Consider the following 20,654-nt stretch of genomic DNA (forward strand, 5'->3'; position numbering starts at 1 on the left):
TATACAAGGCATTTGGAGAGAAAGCCTATATTCATCCCCCTCTAAGTGGCCTTTGGGACTTTCTGTTTAAAAATGTTAATGTGCTTTATGAGTTTTGATTTATACATATTATTAACATTGTACCTTTAAGGTGTCAACTCTCGGTAAATTAATCGTGCAGCTCGATCTTTTAAAATCATGAAGGCTTCTGTGTATATATACCTTAAGGGCATTAAAAACAAAATAGTAGGAATTGGGTTTATTAATAAGATTTGATCTGAAATAGAAAAGAGAGATAGAATAATGTTTTGAATTTGAATAATATGTTCACTAACAGCAACAGAAAGAAACATCAATTCAAACAGAAGGGGAGGTAGCTAAAGTCATATTACATAATCCAAATCACAGAGTAGCTCCAGGACTAGAAAGAGTGACAAAAATAGCACATCACTTTACAGAGCATCTGATGCAGACTCTGTGGTCCCACCCCATGTAGCTTTTTCTAATCCTTATAATCTCTGTCACTTCAGGGGTAGAAAAAAATAATCTGAAAACTTGAACAAAAACCCAAAGGAAAAATGATGTCTGAACCAACAAACAGAAATACACATTCTTCTCTCTTTTGTCTATGGAGCCCTTGCAAAAATTTTGTATAGGAGTAACAAAGATAGCCTCAGTAGATGTTAAAAACAGTGATTTTTAGAGACCATTGTTCTCAGATGTTAATGCAATAAATATAAAAGTTAACAAAAATAGCTTAACATTAAACTAAATTTTAAAATGGAAATCATCTGTAAATTAAAAGAGACTTTTTAAGAAACAATCAGTTGAGTTCAGTCACTCAGTCGTGTCCGACTCTTTGTGACTCCATGGACTGCAGCATGCGAGGCATCCCTGTCCATCACCAACTCCTGGAGTTTACCCAAACTCATGTCCATTGAGTCGGTGATGCCATCCAACCATCTCATCCTCTGTTGTCCCCTGCTCTTCCTGCCCTCAGTCTTTCTCAGCATCAGGGTCTTTTCAAATGAGTCAGCTCTTCGCATCAGGTGGCCAAAATATTGGAGTTTCAGCATCAGTATCATTCCTTCCAATAAACACCCAGAACTGATCTCCTTTAGGATGGACTGGTTGGATCTCCTTGCAGTCCAAGGGACTCTCAAGAGTCTTCTCCAACACCACAGTGCAAAAGTGTCAATTCTTCGGCGCTCAGCTTTCTTTATAGTCCAACTCTCACATCTATATATGACTACTGGAAAAACCATAGCCTTGACTAGATGGACTTTTGTTGGCAAGTAATGTCACTGATTTTTAATATGCTGCCTAGGTTGGTCATAACTTTCCTTCCAAGGAGTAAGCGTCTTTTAATTTCATGGCTGCAGTCACCATCTGCAGTGATATTGGAGCCCAGAAAAATAAAGTCAGCCACTGTTTCCACTGATTACCCACCTATTTGTCATGAAGTGATGGGACCAGATGACATGATCTTAGTTTTCTGAATGTTGAGTTTTAAGCCAACTCTTTCACTCTCCTCTTTCACTTTCATCAAGAACCTCTTTAGTTCTTTGCTTTCTGCCATAAGGGTGGTGTCATCTGCATATCTGAGGTTATTGATATTTCTCCCAGCAATCTTGATTCCAGCTTGTGCTTCATCCAGCCCAGTGTTTCTCATGATATACTTTGCATATAAGTTAAATAAGCACAGTGACAATATACAGACTTGATATATTCCTTTCCCTATTTGGAACCAGTCTGTTGTTCCATGTCCAGTTCTAACTGTTGTTTCCTGACCTGCAAACAGATTTCTCAAGAGGCCGGTCAGGTGGTCTGGTATTCCCATCTCTTTAAGAATTTTCCATAGTTTATTGTAACCCACACAATCAAAGGCTTTGGCATAGTCAATAAAGCAGAAATAGACGTTTTTCTGAACTCCCTTGCTTTTTCTATGATCCAGTGGTCATTGGCAATTTGATCTCTGGTTCTTCTGCCTTTTCTAAAACCAGCTTGAACACCTGGAAGTTCACGGTTCATGTATTACTGAAGCCTGGCTTGGAGAATTTTAAACATTACTTTACTAGCGTGTGAGATGAGTGCAATTGTGTGGTAGTTTGAGCATTCTTTGGCATTACCTTTCTTTGGGATTGGAATGTAAACTGACCTTTTCCAGTTCCCTGGCCACTGCTGAGTTTTCCAAATTTGCTGGCATATTGAGTGCAGCACTTTCATAGCATCATCTTTTAGGATTTGAAATAGCTCAACTGGAATTCCATCACCTCCACTAGCTTTGTTTGTCATAATGCTTCCTAATGCCCACTTGACTTCATATTCCAAGATGTTTGGCTCTAGGACAGCAATCACACCATCATGATTATCTGGATCATGAAAGTCTTTTTTGTACAGTTCTTCTGTGTATTCTTGCACCTCTTATTAATATCTTCTGCTTCTTTTAGGTCCATATCATTTCTGTCCCTTATTGAACCCACCTTTGCATGAAATACTCCCTTGTTATCTCTAATTTTCTTGAAGAAATCCCTAGTCTTTCCCATTCTATTGTTTTCTTCTATTTCTTTGAGTTGATTGCTGAGGAAGGCTTTCTTATCTCTCCTTGCTCTTCTTTGGATGTCTGCATTCAAATGGGTATATCTTTTCTTTTCTCCTTTGCTTTTCACTTCTCTTCTTTTCACAGCTATTTGTAAGGCCTCCTCAGACAGCCATTTTGCTTTTTTGCATTTCTTTTTCTTGGGGATGGTCTTGATTCCTGTCTCCTGTACAACGTCAGGAACCTCTGTCCATAGTTCATCAGGCACTCTGTCTATCAGATCTAGTCCCTTAAATCTATTTCTCACTTCCACTATATAATCATACGGGATTTGATTCAGGTCATACCTGAATCGTCTAGTGCTTTTCCCCACTTTCTTCAATTTAAGTCTGAATTTGGCAATAAGAAACAATATATCCTATCAAAGCTTCTTAAAGAAATTGATTGTATTCATTTAAATGCTTTCCTTTTCAGAAATAAAAGAAACTACATGTGCCATATTAAGTTTATAAAAGGAAAGAAGCAACATAAACAAAAAATTACATTAATATAGTGATAAAAGTTTAGATTAAGTTAAAGTAAAAAAAAAAAATAATGAGTATGAAACTCTAAATAGAGTCACCTTCTCTTTTCTTAAAAAGACCATGTCTCATTAAGAGAGAAAAAGAAAGAAAAAAGATACTAATATGTACAACCTCAGAGTTGAGAAAGAAGATAGAACTATGGGCTTCAAACATATTTAAATTATTATGTGACAGTTCTATGCTAATTCATGACAACTTTCATGATTTTCTAGCAAAATATATATTATAATAAGTGGTCTAAGAAGAGATCAAAGATTCAACATTCCAAAGCCTTAGAAGAAAATATTTTCAAAGATACATGACTGTAAAAGACACAAGTTCCAGGTAGTTTTACTTGTGAATTTTAACATACGCTCAGATGACAGACAAACGCTTCATATTTTACACAACTTCACAACAGAATGACATGAAAAACCTTCCAGCTTATTTTATAATACTGGGATGACCCTGTCACCAAAACCTTATTTTAAAAATTGCAGAAGCACATACACACAATCGAAAAATACACTTTTGTTGTAGATGTCTAAATAAATGAAGAAAAGCATAACATTATAAAATAGTTATAAAGCCACATAAAGATTTGTATTTAATACCAACATTAATTACAGATTACATTAATTACAGAATCACATTAATGTTGGAATTACAAAGGACTTTTTTGTTGCAAGTGATTCTAAAGTGTATATGGGAGAACAAACGTGAAATTGCTAAACAAACTTTTCAAATTAATAAGTAAAAATACCTGTCCATTACCTATCCAGCTTCTTTAATCAGAATAGCATGATATTTGTACAATAGCATGATATTTGTACAATAAAATTCTAAGAAGTTAATGGAAATGATAGAAAGTGAAGCAATTGATCAAAGTAGTTGTGTGAAAATAATAATATAAATGTAATAATAATATGCCCCAGGTAGGGAACAAGGGTATTTCAAAAATGGTGTTAGGGTGCTGGATATTTTATTTATAAGAAAATAAATATAAGTTTTTCATTTTATAACATACAACAAAATTGATTTAAATGAACTAAAGGTCTATATTTAAATTTAGAATAACACATATTAGAAGAACATATGAGAATGCTTATATAATTAGAAGGTAGAGAAAAATATATCCAAGTAATTTAGGTAAATTCAAATTAAGAATGAAGATTTTCACAGAACAGATTGTATAATATGAAAAAATATTATTTGACAAGTGAGAGCACATACAAACATAATATACTAATACTCATGCAATCTTAATCTTAATTTGAAACCTGATTATCAATCTTAATCTAACTCACATTTATAATAAAATCCAAAATCCATTCCAGATCATACATATAAGCCCCTAACTAGTCTGATCCATGGCTACCCATCAGTATTCTTATTACATGAAACTTTGCTACTATTTGCTTAATAATTAAAAGATAAAAGCCGTTATTTATTTTTCATGAGAATAGTCATTTTCCAAAGGAACAAACTGTAAAGATATTAAGAGTTATATTATGGGTATAGAGAATATTGTTAAGGATTTTCAAATATAGTGATTTACAATACTGTGATTTATTGATTAAAGCTGTGATATAAAACACATAAACACACAACAAAATCAAAGGAGCATGAGGAAACTTAGGGAGGTACAGTTATGTTTATTACCTTGATCATGATGATAGTTTTATGGGTGTGTGCATATGTCCAAACTCATCAAATTATATACATATATGCTAAATATGCGCAAGTTTTTTTATATGTAAAACATACCTATAAAGCTGTTTTAAATGGTCATAAGAAAAAAGAAAAATTATGATTTGATTATTTGGAGACTTTTTTTCATCTAAACATCGATACTTTCAAGGTAAAATTTTTTTGTCCTTCTAAAATAGATATTTTAAATAAAACTTTCGATTTTGAAATAACTAGACTTACATGCTGTTGTAAAAACAATACAGAGAAATTCTCTGTGTTCTTTACCCAATTTTGCTAGTGGTTAACACATTTTTTCAGTTCTAAAATTTTCATTTGGGTCTACTTTATGGCTTCTATTCCTTTACTGAGACTCCCTACTTTTTCATTTGTTCTTTATTCAGTCTTCACTGATGTTGGTTAGGGTTGGGCAGACTGTATCTAGAGGAATTCCCACAAGAAACAATGGCATACTCATATAAGGTGACTGAAAAAGAGTTTAATAAAAGGATGTTTTACAGTTGTCTGGACACATTTATAGGACATCAAAAAAAGAAGGTGAAGAATCCTAAGAATTGACAACAGCTGATGACATATGCTTCTCTTAACATGGCAAGACTTAAGAGTTACAGAAGGTATAGCCCATCCGGAGCTGTGGCTTACAGTAAAGGAACCAGCCATTGGTAACAACAGACTAACAAAAGGAGATATAAATTTAAATGCAAAGGCAGTTTTGTCTTCACATCCACCGATCTCCCACTGGAATTTTCTACTGGAAAAATGTAATTGTAAGGAATAGATAGGGAGTCTAGCTAAAACAAATAGTGCTACACTTAGTAGGGTAAAGAAGTGTAGAAAATGAAACTCTATGGCTAACTACTAAGAGAATCCTCTTCATGAGAAAAAGACCAAATTATGTGCATGTGATCGAAATGAGGTTGACCTGTCTAGAGAAGAATTCAAAGAAGAAAGATATTGTATATAAGATGAGATCATAGAGAGTCATGAAGGTGGGATCAGCAGCCTCAACTAAGGCAAAGGGAATTTAAGTAATTCAGGGGCTAAATAGTTAAAGTATATTTACATAGTGAAAGTGATAAGATGGAAAAGCTTAAAATATTCAGTACTGAGCTCATATTTTATAAACATTTTTTTCATTATTTAAGGCAACAGAATACGAGATAAGTTTAATTATCACACAAAACATGATCATTTCATTGTAAAGGTGTTTAATTAAATTAGAATGATAGTGGAAGGGTTGAAAGGATTGATTGGACATTTTGCAGAGATGACTCTATTGTGAGGAATATAAGATTCAGATTGAAATACTGAGAATGTGTCATTTTATTTCAAGGATTTGTGTGAGTATGGCATTTTTCCCATTTATATAAACACTTTATACTGAAAATAAGAAGTCTCAGCCAGAAATCTGCCTTCGAATGAGAGACAATAACCACCTAATCACTACCCTTATTCTTCCCAATACAATTACGGTCATCAGAACCACATCTTCCTAACAGGGAAATAAACAGCCAACATCTTAGCAGGTGCTGCATAATCATGCCTCAAATGACTTTCTGCAAATAAAAAAAAAAGTAGCATTTGCTAGCATAAGTGAATATATCTGCCTGAGTTGTTTTCCTACAGATGTTATCCTGGGAATAGAAACAAAATTGTTCATTCACTAGCAGCTTTCAAGAAGCACCATAATCTGGGGCAACAAAGAACCAGCAATAAAAGACAGACATTCACAATTCTGGAAGAAAACGCTGGTGTGGAAAATACATAAAATGGCTGTTTGGTCTCAAGATTGCATGAATTATTATCCAGCTATACTGGATATTCTAATTTCTGTGTCTCAGAAGACTGCAAGAGTGTGTGTGTGTGTGTGTGTGTGTGTGTGTGTGTGTGTATACATACTGACTTATACCTACTTATCAATAGATAATACTGTCAAATGCCAGTTTTCTTTAAGAGTGTTTGTATGAAGTTCTCTGCACTAAGAGCATCTACTAAATTATAAATCCTTAAGAGCAGAGACAGCTTCTTATTCACTCTGTATTCCCAAATTGAGCCTTCTACATATGCAGTATCGTCCATGCTTTTGACATCAAAGATCCTTTATATCCAAGCTATATATACAGCTCATAGCAACTAAAGAGTAGGAATTTATTATAATATCATGGTGGTTTACTTGCTAAGTCATGTCCGATTCTTGTGACCCCATGGATGCAAGTTGAGTAATTTATTGAGTAATAACTCAAGTTGAGTAATTTATTGAGTAATAACTAAATCACTCAATTACTATAACTAACTTCATTAAACCAGTTGTAAGATTAATTTTTATATATATCAACTTGGCTAGATCAGGGAATGCCTACATAACTGGTTAATCATTATTTTTGGAAGTGCTTGTGAGCATGCCCAGGTGAGATATGCATTTGAATCTGTGGACTCCGTAAAGTACATAGCTCTTCCTTCTGTGAGGGGGCATCATTCAATCTGTTGAATGTCTGAACAGAACAAAAATGTCAACAAAAGAAGAAATGTGTCCCTTTTTTCATCCTCTGCTTCAACTGGGACATCTCATCATCTCTTGGCCTTGGTCTGAGATTTACATCAACGTCCTGCTTCTCTAGTCTCTGGACTTGAGATAAATTAAGCCACTGGCTTTTCTGGATCTCCAGCTTACAGACGGAGAATTGTGGGACTTCTCAGCCTCTATAGTCACACGAGCCAATATCTCATAATAAATTGTTCTTTGTATCCTATTGGTTCTGTTTCTCTAAAGAACCCTTACTAGTGCACTAAACAAAGGGTGTCCTCACATTTTCCATTGTCAGTATATTGTGCTTTCAAAATAATACTGCATTTTAGATTCTGATTCTGCTACAACTGTTCATTTACTCTTCAGAACTGTTGTGCTTTATTTATGCTTGCTAAAACCTTCTGTCTTGGGCAGACACACTTATTCTTGCAATGAGTATTTATATAGTGCCTAGTGTGGGTAAGGGCTTATGCTTGATAATGAAGTTGTCAAAAAGGCAAGTTATTTCCAGAGAAACAAGATTCAGATTTCATATTGTAGTGTACTAGTTTGATTTCCTATAGCATCCTTTAAAATATGTATCCATTTTTATATTTTATATATACTAACAAACAATAATAAGTCTGCTCTATTTCTATATATTACTATTAAAATAATTTGTAGGATATTTTCTCAATAAGATGAACAAATAGAATGAATGATTTGTGAATGAACATGTTGAATATTTTAGCTAATTTTCCATTGACTTACTTTCCTCCAAATTATAGGTATTTAAACAGGTATAATGGCAGACTATACATTGGCACTGATTTCAACATAGACCAAATGAAGCCATAGTCTCAAGATGTGACAAGATTTGGTCAGACAGATACTCATCATGATACTCATTGATTAATCCTGTTTTGAGTAACTTCACAGACAAAAGCAAGAAATGAATGTGGACTAGATTCTGGACTTAGAGAGCACTGATGATAACTTTCAGCAGTGACAGGACTACAGCTGAAGAGCTTGAAACTCATGTTGGTGGGTAATGAGTGCAATGAACAAGAACCTAAGGAAGTCACATTATGTAGTAGATAAATAAAACTGTGATATATGTCCAAAGTGCCCACCCAGGCTCCAGGGAAGGTACAAAGCAACAGAATGATTTCTAGCCCCTACTCACTTTCAGAGTTCTCCCAATTATATTTCTGACTTAGGTGATCATCAGGAGGTATAAGCTCTGAACTTCACTGTACAAAACAGGGAACAACAAGGCTTTTTTGAGTTGTGATTAGAGAAATAAAAAGCTGAGATACTTTGTCCACATTCTAAATCTGTTTCCAAAATTTTTCTGCTTCTTAATCCTCTTCATTGGTTCTCAATTGCTTTCCAGAACAATATTAAAGCAATATCCTCTCCTATACTATGCATATTTAAACATATATTTCATTTCACTTTGTGATTTCATTTCAATACATTGTTCAATTTGTGTCTAGTCTATTTGTCTTAAAGTTAGTTTCATTTCTCAGCGTGACCAAGCATAAGTTCAGTTCAGTCACTAGTCGTGTCCAAAGCTTTGCGACCCCACCAATCGCACCACGCCAGGCCTCTCTGTCCATCACCAACTCCTGGAGTTTACCCAAACCCATGTCCATCGAGTCAGTGATGCCATCCAACCATCTCATCCTCAGTCGTCCCCTTCTCCTCCTGCCCCCAATCCTTCCTCGCATTAGGGTCTTTTCCAATGAGTCAACTCTTCGTATGAGGTGGCCAAAGTATTGGAGTTTCAGCTTCAACATCAGTCCTTCCAGTGAACACCCAGGACTGATCTCCTTTAGGATGGACTAGTTGGATCTCCTTGCAGTCCAAGGGACTCTCAAGAGTCTTCTCCAACACCACAGTTCAAAAGCATCAATTCTTCAGCGCTCAGCTTTCTTCACCGTCCAACTCTCACATCCATACACGATCACTGGAAAAACCATAGCCTTGACTAGACGGACCTTTGTTGGCAAAGTAATATCTCTGCTTTTAAATTTGCTATCTAGGTTGGCCATAACCTTCCTTCCAAGGAGTAAGCGTCTTTTAATTTCATGGCTGCAATCACCATCAGCAGTGATTTTGGAGCCCAAAGAAATAAAGTCTGACACTGCTTCCACTGTTTCCCCATCTATTTGCCATGAAGTGATGAGACCAGATGTCATGATCTTAGTATTCTGAACGTTGAGCTTTAAGCCAACTTTTTCACTCTGCTCTTTCACTTTCATCAAGAGGCTCGTTAGTTCTTCTTCTCTTTTTGCCATAAGGGTGGTGTCATCTGCATATCTGAGGTTCTTGATATTTCTCCCGGCAATCTTGATTCCAGCTTGTGTTTCTTCCAGCCCAGCATTTCTCATGATGTACTCTGCATATAAGATAAATAAGCAGGGTGACAATATACAGCCTGACATAATCCTTTTCCTATTTGGAACCAGTCTGTTGTTCCATGTCCAGTTCTAACTGTTGCTTTCTGACCTGCATACAGGTTTCTCAAGAGACAGGTCAGATGGTCTGGTATTTCCATCTCTTTCAGAATTTTCCACAGTTTATTGTGATCCACACAGTCAAAGGCTTTGGCATAGTCAATAAAGCAGAAATATATGTTTTTCTGGAACTCTCTTGCTTTTTCAATGATCCAGCGGATATTGGCAATTTGATCTCTGGTTCCTCTGCCTTTTCTAAAACCAGCTTGAACATCTGGAAGTTCACGGTTCACGTATTGCTGAAGCCTGGCTTGGAGAATTTTGAGCATTACTTTACTAGCGTGTGAGGTGAGTGCAACTGTGCGGTAGTTAGAGCATTCTTTGGCATTGCTTTTCTTTGGGATTGGAATGAAAACTGACCTTTTCCAGTCCTGTGGCCACTGCTGAGTTTTCCAGATTTGCTGGCATATCGAGTGCAGCACTTTCACAGCATCATCTTTCATGATTTGAAATAGCTCAACTGGAATTCCACCACCTCCACTAGCTTTGTTCGTAGTGATGCTTTCTAAGGCCCACCTGACTTCACATTCCATGATGTCTGGCTCTAGGTGAGTGATCACACCATCGTGATAATCTGGGTCGTGAAGATCTTTTTTGTACAGTTCTTCTGTGTATTCTTGCCACCTCTTCTTAATATCTTCTGCTTCTGTTAGGTCCATACCATTTCTGTCCTTTATTGACCCCATCTTTGCATGAAATGTTCCCTTGGTATCTCTAATTTTCTTGAGAGATCTCTAGTCTTTCCCAATCTGTTGTTTTCCTCTATTTCTTTGCATTGATCACTGAGGAAGGCTTTCTTATCTCTCCTTGCTATTCTTTGGAACTCTGCATTCAGATGGGAATATCTTTCCTTTTCTCCTTTACTTTTCACTTCTCTTCTCTTCCCAGCTATCTGTAAGGCCTCCTCAGACAGCCATTTTGCTTTTTTGCATTTCTTTTCCATGGGGATGGTCTTGATCCCTGTCTCCTGTACAATGTCACAAACCTCTGTCTATAGTTCGTCAGGCACTCTGTCTATCAAATCTAGTCCCTTAAATCTATTTGTCACTTCTACTGTATACTCATAAGGGATTTGATCTAGATCATAGCTGAATGGACTAGTGGTTTTCCCTACTGTCTTCACTTTAAGCCTGAATTTGGCAATAAGGAGTTCATGATCTGAGCCACAGTCTGCTCCCAGTCTTGTTTTTGCTGACTGTATAGAGCTTCTCCATCTTTGGCTGCAAAGAATATAATCAATCTGATTTCTGTGTTGACCATCTGGTGATGTCCACTTGTAGAGTCTTCTCTTGTGTTGTTGGACGAGGATGTTTGCTATGACCAGTGCGTTCTCTTGGCAAAACTCTATTAGCCTTTGGCCTGCTTCATTCTGTACTCCAAGGCCAAATTTGCTTGTTACACCAGGTGTTTCCTGACTTCCTACTTTTGCATTCCAGTCCCCTATAATGAAATGGACATCTTTTTTGGGTGTTAGTTCTAAAAGGTCTTGCAGGTCTTCATAGAACCATTCAACTTCAGCTTCTTTGGCGTTACTGGTCGGGGCATAGGCTTGGATTACTGTGATATTGAATAATCCACAATATATTCTACAAAATATTTTATTTCTCTGTTCCAATAACTTTCAAAATATGCATTTTATTGACCTTTATTTCCAGTTGTTTTATACTCTATTAGGATATAAAAATAGTTACTCCAATATTAAGTGTACACGTACAACTTTTGCTCCAAGCTGTGAGATCCATTGAGTTCAGTATATGAACTCTGAAGGAAACTGCAATCAATGTCTGTCTCATTCTGTGTTCTGCTTGGTATATCTTTTTCTCAACAGATCTTTATGTATATTATGAGAATACAATGATTAATTGTGTGTCTATTCTACATTTTATTAAACATCATCTCTGTCCTCCAGAAACAGGTCATCGGAAGGAAGATAAAGTTCATGTGCAAATAACTAGGACAGAAGGTAAAGTAAGATAAGTACCTCATAAGGTGCAACACAGCATGATACAGAAGTTCAGAAAAGAAAGAGACCTAGTTGAACAGGAAGAGCTTTATTTAATGTATTACATTTTATTTGGTTCTCATAGCACAGAGAATATTTTTAAATGAGTATATTTAGAAACTGTTTAGTTTTTGAGTTTTAAGAGAGAGCAATCCCATATTTGAGAGTTGCTATTAGCAAAAAGTTCATCAAGGTAGCTGAAACCAAAGTATTAATTACCCAAAAAGGTAAAATTAGTGCCTGAGGGCCCCCCTCCAAAATAGTACAAACAATATTTTTTTTTTCCTGAAAAGTAACGATATGCCAGATACCTAAAGTTTCCGAAACACATGAGTCACTGACATGTGAGTCTTTTGATCTAATGTCTCTGGATTTAAGGCCACCTAAACACATTACAGTATCTTGGTCACAAAAGTCACAATACATCTTACAAATTTTACTTCACACCTACTGAAAACCACTGAGAACACTGTCGTTACAATCTTTATTCTCTTGAAACATTTTTATAATAAAAGCTTTATTATGGAATGCAAATCAATACTGAATTCCAGAACTTAGAGTCACTGTAAACACAGCCTTTGGGTTCAGTTCATTAAATAATTTATCAAAGTCCCAACTAAGCAGTAACTTGGTAATCACTTCCATGCATTTTTATGTAGATTTCCTAATAACAGTCCTTTCTCTCTCCCTGTTACATCAAACAGGGAGATTTTTCTCTCTCTCCCAAGCCCTCCTGGCTTTCTTTTCTCCTAGAATTCACAGACAAAGCTTTCTGTTTTTATTTTTTCTTCCCCATTTCTTTTCCTATGCTTTTTTCCCCAACAACTGCAAATAATTATTTTATCTTCTGCCTTCTCCTCATCCAGTGTCTGCTTCATTCCTGTTCCCCTCTGCCTGTAGAGTAGCAGGTAGGGGTGAATGACCTATAACCATCACCAAGTTTCCTGTAATCCCAACATCCTTCTTCTCCACACGGTTTGCACATGTTGTCCACATGAAATTTTCTTCCTTTTTTTTATACCGGCTACTTTGCAAACTAGCTGCCTAATGAACTAGCTGCCTCCCCCTCCTTTGGAGCTGATCCTTTCCTGACCCTACTATCAGATACGACTGATTTCCAGTTTAAGAATCATAAATTGAGGACCAGAGAATTTGAAACTTTCTCAAGGTATCTAAAAAGGAAGTAACAGAACTGGCTTCCCTGGTGGCTCAGCTGGTAAAGAACCTGCCTGCAATGCAGGAGATCCTGGTTCGATTCCTGGGTCAGGAAGATCCCTTGGCAAAGGGATAGGCTACCCACTCCAGTGTTCTTGCCTGGAGAAACCCCACAGACAGCGGAGCCTGGCGGGCTACAGTCCACAGGGTCACCAAGAGTCGAATGTGACTGAACACGCAGAGCACAGAACTCAGACTGGAGCCCGGGTCCACATTCCTAGTCTAGAGTTCTTTCCCCTGCCAACCACTATCTTATATAAAACATAGGTAAATCACACATTGTTTCTATACTTATAGTTTCCACTGCAACAGATACAATCTCTCAGGAAAGAAATAAAACTAAAAATTTCATAAAGACAATCACAACTAGTAGAAGTAAAAAAGCTAAAGAAAGCTGGGAGAAGAGACTCAGAAAGACTCCAACAAACTTAAAGCCTGAGTCTGGTAGGAAACTAAACCTCAGAAAAAATTTTCTATTGTTTCTTAAAAAGACCTTGGCCTTTCTCCAAATGGTATCACATCCATTTATAGTCATTTAATTAAGTGCATATTTCACACTGCTTGGTGTTCAATACAAACTAACATGCTATTCTAACCACAATGTAAAACTCATTGTATAAGAATCAGCTGGGGAATTTGTTAATTTTAAAGATTCCTGGGTCTATTTTATAAGTCTTTATTTAATAAGTTTGCTGTATAGTCCAGGAATCTGTATTGTTAAAAGCTTCCCTGTGATATTGACGTGCAGTCCATAAGGGGACAATTAATCACACTATGTATTATCAAGGATTCATAAAAGTAGGGTTTTTGAAAGAGGAGAATTTATTGAATTTCTAGACATTCATTTCTTGATTTCCTGGAGACTATTTCCATCATTTTCCTAAACTGCTCTTTTTTCTTATTATTTTTCAGGAAAACTTATAGTAGAAGGAGAGGAGATATTGAAAATATGTATTCATGCCATCTATTCACTTATCCAACCCATAGTAAATATTCATGTGGAGCCAATTACAGGAGTGGGGAGGGGGGAAAATTAAAATCTAATGAAAGTTAATCAAAGAGAAGAACTTCCTTCAGGCTGGTCATGCATGCCTGCGGTTTGTCCGTCATTTATAATGCTGCAGCCTCTGGTTCATAGTCAAGCTGTAATTCTGCCAGTTAATGTATCCAATTAACCCCACTAATGAGCTAATCAACAGTGTAAAATCTGTGTAAAATCACTGAGGGTGTATGATGAATGGAAAATGCACTGAACTCTCCCAATATAAAAAGTGTTTTATTGCACTTGTTAAAGTGGCACTGTCTTATCCCTCTCCAAAGGGTAATTTATCACTATGGTCCATAACAGTGCCATGCCCTGATAAGGCAGAGGTGGCAATAAACCCATCAGAAAATGATTACTCAGGAACGCAGAGCAATTACAATGTCTCAGGGTATGAGAGTCATAGGCTACACAGTAAATGTGTTTTCCTGTTGATGCAGAGTTCAAATGAAGAACCAGCAGTAAACTTGAAGGTGATCCATAACTTGCAAATGGATGGTATTTTTATATATGTATATTCATTTATAATACTCTGAAGCAAGTATTTCTGGTATCTCAAGTCTCTGTTGTAAAGGAAGATGATGGTTCTTAAGGGAAACCCTTTCTAATCTCAAGGGTAGGGCAACACAAAGTTGGGTGCCCTGTAGGAACCACCTATGTCCTTTAAAACCAATCATCTCTTACAGAAAGATTTCCACCAGCCAAATAATAGTCCTCAGTTCTTGCTTGTATACCAAGAAAACATTCTGGAAAGGTTGATTCTTGTGTTGAGAAAGCAAAGTGTTCTCTGTGGTGTGTAATCCAAAGTCACTCTCTTGGATACCAAAGCAAAATCCAGTATTTTTGTTCTTTTATTCGTCTACCCTTTGATGGCACAGTCTCTGGGTGCTTAATATATCTAAAATTAGTCATAAATCAAGGAGGGGGAGAATGGAAGAAGTGGCAGAAGGAAGGAAGTAGCATTGTTTATTCATTTCTGGATAATTATCTACCTTATTTGCTCCTTTGACTGACCTATTGCCTTATCATTATTTTTCTATATCTGGTCCCTTTCCTCTTAGTTATCATTTTCAAAACATAAATTTCCCACTTTTCACCTAAAATATTTCTGCATTTTTTTTCTGTCATTTTACTTTCAACAAAGACATGGTCTACCTTCATTCTAATGCTAACTTTTTTTTAAAATTTTCACCCTAGGTTTTAATCTGTTTATTGTTTGACCTGGTAACTCACAATTATAAAACTAAAATATTCCAGAGTGTAAACACAGAAAAGTAAATCTCCCATCTCCTAACCTCCATGTCCCGTCCACAACCCCTCTCCCTAGATCTGTTTTTAGTTCCTTGTTTCTATTCCCAGAGATATTCTATGCACACAGAAGCACAACATATATATCCATACATACACATGCACACAAACACATACATATATACCCATAAATATTTTAAATAATTTTTAACTTTTCCTTCTGAAATATATACTATTTTTAACAAAAATATTACATGCACTGTTCATTTCCTTATTTTTAAAGTTTTATATACTGGGGATTGTTCCACATAACTACATGTAATGCTGCTTCATCCTTTTTTTCCCCTTTTTTTAAATTAATTTATTTTTAATTGAAGGATAATTGCTTTACAGTATTGTGTTAGTGATGTAAGTCAGAAAGAGAAAAACAAACATCATATCCTAATGCATATATATGGAATCTAGAAAGATGGTACTGATGAAATTATTTGAAGGAAAGCAATGGAGACATCTAATGCTAACTCTTTCTCCCCTGTTGGCATTCATATCCTTGCTATATCCATTACTTGTTTGCTTTTCAGTCTCTCCTTCTCCCCAGCTCCCCTATAGTCATCAAATATGCTCCCCCATCAATACTATTTAAGATTCTTCTCTTTCATTCTAAGTTTTCCCTCTAGTTACCATTTTTCTCTGTCCTTTCACTTAAATTACTTCTCCCTTGCTATCTCCTCTCTGTCAATGTACACATTAACCTGATAATCTCATCCCTCTTTCATCTCTACTATTTAAACTAAAATTGCTTTCTCAAAGATCCTCACTGTCAAGCCCACTGGTTTTATCATAATCAATCTCTTTGAAAAAAATTGACACACTTGGCAATGTATGCTGCTGTTGCTGCTAAGTCGCTTCAGTCATGTCTGACTCCGTGTGACCCCATAGACAGCAGCCCACCAGGCTCTGCTGTCCCTGGGATTCTCCAGGCAAGAACACTGGAGTGGGTTGCTTCCCTAAAATACTTGACCATTCCTTAGATCTTATGACATTACATTCTTGGTTCTCCTTCACAACTTAGAATACCTTTCTTGAAATTTTCTTCCATGGACTTTACTCAGCTGTTCTTCACATGTATGTATTCTACAATATTCTTTTATATACATACTGAAAATACTCCTACCATGCCTGGGCACACAAGCTGAGAAATTCTCCTTCTTGACTAATGATTTCACTATGTCTTCTCTATTCCAAACTACGAAACTATAGTTTTGAGCTTGTTGATGAATTCCAGGTCTGAATCTCCAAAATTTGCTGATGTTTTTGACATCCCACAGTTAATATTTGCAAAGTTTAGCTGATTATAATTTACTACTCAATCATCCAGGGCTATTTAGATTACACAAATTCCACTTCAATTAACTTAGGCTAAGGAAAGATTCATTAGAAACATACTGGCATGTGATTGGACTAACCAGTCAGAAGTCTGCATAGTTGTCTTCCTTGATTTGTTCTAGGTGCTGGTTTTATTATGTGTAATAAAATCCCACACTGTCCGCAGGACACAGAAGGAAGTTATCAAACCTCCTGATTCTCATACTTGAAGCTTCCAGTTCTGTAGCTTTGACTGAATCTCCTTCCCTCCATTCATAGCCACATTTCTGTGCTAGCCTTTAGGATAAAAAAATATAAAACAATTTTATGACAAAATTCCTTAGAAAAGCTGTCAATACTGCCTGTCTTCAATTCCTCAACTCTGTTCTCTCAAGAAACTAGTGGAGGTTTTCAGCCCCATCCAATCCACTCACCAATCACTCATAATCACCAAAGACATGCATCATGCTAGGTCCACTATCAGCTACCTATCTGTCTCCTTTTTACTCAAATCTCAGCAGTATTTGATACAGATGATAAATGGTCATTCTTGGTTACTTTCTTCTTGCCTTTTTAATTTCCATACCTCGCTGGCTCATTTTCTACCCCATAGATGTCTTCTTTTTTTTTTACTGAAGTATAATCGTCACAGTTTATACTAGTTTTAAGGATACAGTATAATTACTTGATAGTTGCATGTATTGTAAAATGATCACAATTAGTCTAGTTAACATCCACCACCATATACGGCTACAATTTTGTTTTTGTTATGAGAACACGGTTCGTCTAGTCAAGGCTATGGTTTTTCCAGTGGTCATGTATGGATGTGAGAGTTGGACTATAAAGAAGGCTGAGGACTGAAGAATTGATGCTTTTGAACTGTGGTGTTGCAGAAGACTCTTGAGAGTCCCTTGGACTGCAAGGAGATCCAACCAGTCCATCCTAAAGGAAATCAGTCCTGAATATTCATTGGAAGGACTGATGTTGAAGCTGAAACTCCAGTACTTTGGCCACCTGATGCGAAGAACTGACTCATTGGAAAAGATCCTGATGCTGGGAAAGATTGAAGGCAAGAGGAGAAAGAGACAACAGAGGATGAGATGGTTGGATGGCATCACTGACTCAATGGGCATGATTTGAGTAAACCCCAGGAGTTGGTGATGGACAGGGAGGCCTGGCGTGCTGCAGTTCAAGGGGTTGCAAAGAGTCGGACACAACTGAGTGGCTTAACTGAACTGATGAGAACGTTTACATAGATGTCTTCTTTTTATTGTCTACTGCTAGATCTACTTGCTCTCCCCAAACTCCAAACACTGGCATACTCCAGGGTTAAGTCCTCAGGCTTCATTTTTCTTCCTTATTCAAGCTTTCTCCCTAGATTAGTTATGCAGCTTCCTCTGCCCTCTGTCGACTATGAACTCATCACCAATGGCACGCATATACCATAACCCTCTGGTGTATTCATAATTTCTATGATACTTTGGTGTTTCTGTAGCATTCCCTGTGCTCTCATATAGTTAACACTGTTCAAGTTCCCCATTCACTGCCTCTGATGCCACCACTATTATCCCTAGGCCCAATTCAACGCTACCTCTCCTGTGAAACTTTTCCTGTTATCACCACCCAACTTAGCTGGGATAAATTATTCTAGTTTTCTGGCTATGTGTGGTTTGCATCTCTTTTTAACACATTTCATCCTGTATCCTCTTATAATCTGCTATTAAATTTTTGATGACCTCACTTAGATTGCAGTTCCATGAATGAATGCAATATTCTGTTCTGGCATGCAATCAAGGCACTCTGTAGCTAACCTGTCTATGAATACATAATTCAGATCCAGCAGAGAACCCGAATTTTTGATCCCCACCTAGTGCAGACTAACTGAATGTCTCCTCTCAGCAAGTTTTACCTGTGTTTCCACAACTCTGGTTTGCTCCCTAGAACTAGCTATATTCAATTTTTGTTCTCAGTCACTTACAAGGTACAGGCACAGAATTCAAAATGCTACATTTATTCACTGTATTTAATTTTAACTTTTGTTACTGACTTATAAAATTTAAATATGGTTGCATACTTAAATTTACCTTTTAAAAATTCTCTTTAGCTCTGTCCAAATGGAGAAAAAAAATTGCAGAAGTTAACTTGCTTAAGGTCACAGGCCAATGAGGGAAAAGTTAAAATTACTTGAATTCATTTTATTTAACTCCAAAGCTCAGACTTGAAGATCTCCTCCGCTTCCTTTCATCAGTCACCTCCATTCCCTTTTCTCTTAGCCTCCTTACTCTAGCAGAGTGCCCACCCCACACACAGTAGGAGCTTTGCAAATATTTGTTGAATTGACTATTATGAAAGAGCCTGGAGGCAGAGAAGGTTAACTGAATATGAGTCTCAAGGTGTCTGTGTTATGGCTCTCCTCAGTACTAGCTGGCAAACTGTATTTTTCTCCTTACAGAACTGCCTGTTATAACCAGCCACAGGGGGCCTGCAAAGCTTGAGGCTGTCAAATAACACAGTCAACCCATTCTAGGGAGCCTCTGCCAGAAATTTACAGGCCTGAGGTGCTAGAAAAGAGATCATAGAGCCAGAAAAAAGAAGAAAACTGGCTTCAAGAGCAGCAATACAAACGCAGGGCTTGCTGATAAGAATGAAACCTAGTTACTTTCCAGGATTTGGATTATTTACAATATATGTATACTAAATATGGGTTTTCTAAGAGATTTACTGAAATCCAAAATACTAAAAAACAAATAAGAAAAAGCAAAGGATAGTGTCTTTACATATTTGTCCCTTTATAGAACTTTATTACACTTTTGTCATTTTACTTAACTTTATAAAATGTAACCAAAGATGCTAGGATTAATGATCAAATAGTGAAAGTGGGTCAGAGTCAAAAGCTTCAAATCCCTTGGCATAACCAGACAAAATAATAGTACAAAGCAATGTTTAAAGTTTTCATCAACAAGGGTTTCATAACTGATCTACCTGCTAAATGAACATAAAACCATTTCCTATATTTAAAAATCATTATGTCAGACATATTTTTAAAACGATGAATAACCTCTTCCATTTTAAAAGAAATCTTATGCTCCAAAATTGTTTCTGTAATTACTTTATCTATAGGTATATAGACTCATAAAAATAGAAAAATAGTTGAATATTTCTTATAACTGAGTTCATGAAGTAGAAGAAAGCTTCTAATCACAGTCCTTTTTAGAATTAACACAAAGCTGCAGCATTAGGTAGATTTCAAACACGAAATCTTTATATCACTGACACTATGCCTGCTCATTTCTGACTCTTCTGATCTAAATTCTTAGGAAAGGTGTTTTTTTTTTTTTTTTTCTTTCTCCTTACGCAGTAATATATCAATTGACCATAACATGTATTCTATTCTGTTACTTGGTCCAATTGACCCTTCCAATTAATCCTTAGATTTGCATCCCTGGTGCCATTTACTCTATCAAGCTCTTTCCAATCACCCCATGGGAACAGATTGTGTTAGGTAAAAAACTAAATAATTTTAATCTGAAGCCCTTTAGTTAAGAATGCTTTTAGCTATCTCATACATTTTAGTTATTTTGCAGAACAATACATAATGTGGATGTGTCTAATGGTATCCTCATAATGAAATCAGGTTAAAGGTTCTTGTCAGAAATAGTGATGCTGTATTAATCTCCATGCAGCATATCACGGCATATGGTGTATATTCAATATTTGGCAATGAAAAATTTGATCATTTGATTAAAGCGTTATCCTCTATATTTCTCCACCACAAAGGTACTGTCCCTCCTCCTGTAAAGAAAAAGCAATTTGTGCAGTGAATCTTTGAACTATTTGAACATCCTTTTACTCACTGAAATTTTCCCAATGTTTTCTTTTCAATAAAGTTTTTATTCTAGAACAGTTTTATATATATATCTGTGTGTGTGTGTGTGTGTGTGTGTATAAAGATGATACAGAAGG

The 20,654-nt window shown here is 36.3% G+C and overlaps 1 long non-coding RNA gene across 1 annotated transcript in view; it reads right to left on the minus strand.

Annotated features, from left to right (window-relative positions):
* The window catches only part of LOC145547178 (uncharacterized), a 29,879-nt gene extending 12,891 nt beyond the window's left edge, over positions 1-16,988 (minus strand). Inside the window, exon 1 of the long non-coding RNA XR_014083626.1 lies at positions 16,793-16,988. This is a non-coding gene — a long non-coding RNA (uncharacterized LOC145547178). The remainder of the gene's footprint in view (positions 1-16,792) is intronic.
* Between the last annotated feature and the right edge of the window lie 3,666 nt (positions 16,989-20,654).

The sequence above is a fragment of the Giraffa tippelskirchi genome, chromosome 1, assembly GCF_054371585.1.
Source record: "Giraffa tippelskirchi isolate mGirTip1 chromosome 1, T2T-mGirTip1v1.2.pri, whole genome shotgun sequence".
Taxonomy (NCBI): Eukaryota; Metazoa; Chordata; class Mammalia; order Artiodactyla; family Giraffidae; genus Giraffa; species Giraffa tippelskirchi.